We start from the raw sequence: 2049 nt of genomic DNA, 5'->3' as shown, positions 1-2049 counted from the left end.
AAAAAGGACATGTTTGCAAAACAAATTTTAATATTCAATTTTGTCCTTGAACAGTTTTCACTTGTAGCAATAAAAAAGCCAGAACCTGTGGGGGCTCATATTCCAATTGCCTGATGGTTTTAGAGCAATTTTATTAACCAGTGTTTTGATTCATTTGGTTAAGTTGGTGTTTTGTTTTGTTTTTAACACACTGCAGGTTCCTGAAATTAAGTTGGTGTTGTTAGAAACAACAAGGTGGTATTGGAAATGCAGCGTGAATATGAATGAATGTTCACAGTTCCATCAAGGTGGTCCCTGAATGAAAGGGCACTTTTCCAAAATGACTATTGATTTTTGCGTTCACATCAGATGAATGATATATGGGCTAGTTCAAGTTTCAAATAACACCCAACCTCAGCTGTGGAGATTTGTAAAGTGAGTACTAGAAGTAGGATGAATAGGATTATCTGATCAGTACTCTGAACAGGTAGATGTATCTGGCTTAAATGTTCAGGCCCAGATGCTTTAGCCATGTATTATCCAAAGATAAAAGCTTCTGGCATACTAACAGAATTAAAGAATTAGAAGATTGAAGTTTGCAGCTGCTTGAAGATTTCTGAAGGATGGAGATTTTCTATATCTAAACAACAAAAACACAATGTATGCTCCCAATTTTTTCATGCTTTTTTGCAAATACAGATATACAGTGCTCACTAGCTAACCTGTCCTGCATGAAAGCACAGACCTAAGCAGATATCACTTATCTGGATATACTTTCTAAATCGCCTTCTAGCAACTGCATCTCTCCTTTGCTATATCTAAATTCAACTAAGCCTACTGATAACTTCAATAAATGATTATTTACACAAAATGGGACAACTCTTGTGAGAGAAATGCAGACTCATGAAAGACTGACTTGTAATGTCATGAGAGGGGCCTCTCCTAAGACATATCAGAAAGGCTGATATACCTGTTCCCTGTGCCGGGAGATTTGATTCACATCCTTGATCAGGGCTCTAAGAGATTGGGCTTTTTACAATGAAGGTAGCATGTACATCTGGTTGGAACAAGCCTCCTTGCAAAACTGACTCTTTAGGAAAATCCCTCTCTGTCCCACCACACTGTTCCATTAAAAATACGGGAAAGTGAAACATGTTATAAGACAGATGTTTTTATTTTATCTGCCCCAACACTTCCTGCCCAATAAATAATCAGCTGTGTGGCTGCATAACTAAGCTAATTTATAGAGAATTTGAATTTCTACCTGTTTCAGAAAGACTTATTTCCTGTGTTTGTTATGCTACCAGAGAAAAAACAAAGCTAATGATTTTTAATGTACAATACTTATGCTAGAACTGCAGCTTGCTGTGACAATGGAGTCTTGTAAACTGACCCCACCACCAGGTCTGTTTCTAACCTCGTGATCTCTCTGAATGACTTTTCTTCATGCACCAAGGTCAGCAAAGCAGAACTAAGGTAAGGATGACTGCAAGCACTGGTGCTGTTCAGGGTTTTATGCTACCTAGGAACTTCCGATGTGCTGCTGAGGGATCTCACACCAGATGGGGAAAGACATTGATGTATACAGTTCAGACTCTTGAATTACACTGCTGCAATTTTCCAATGGCCTCTACATGTGTCCAGTTCTGCACAAGCAAAACGCAAGGGAACATTTGCTTTCCAAACATTCTTCTTTGCAGGCACAAACCAGAAATAAGCTCTAACAGGCAACACCTGCAAGCAATTGATTAAATTACCCTGATTTGCATGCCCCAAACTGGTCACTTAAACACAGCTTTCTGATGGGGGTGTTGTGGGCAAGAATTCTGTGAGGATCTGCTCAAAGCACAGTAGCTGGAGGACAGCTTTGGGAATAGCCTTTCCTTTTCCAATCTATCTGCTTCAATAGTGTGAAACTTGCCTTATAATTAGAGCAAATACACTACAGTGTGCAAAGTCAATAATAGCAGGGTGACTGAATTCATCTGAACACTGCTGGGTTTTCTGTGATGACAGCAATCAAGAAAAGCTAGGAAAAACACATTTTCCTTTTCCTTTGCTTTCCAGGTA

The sequence above is a fragment of the Meleagris gallopavo genome, chromosome 1, assembly GCF_000146605.3.
Source record: "Meleagris gallopavo isolate NT-WF06-2002-E0010 breed Aviagen turkey brand Nicholas breeding stock chromosome 1, Turkey_5.1, whole genome shotgun sequence".
NCBI lineage: Eukaryota > Metazoa > Chordata > Aves > Galliformes > Phasianidae > Meleagris > Meleagris gallopavo.
Note: the sequence above shows the minus strand (reverse complement) of the source record.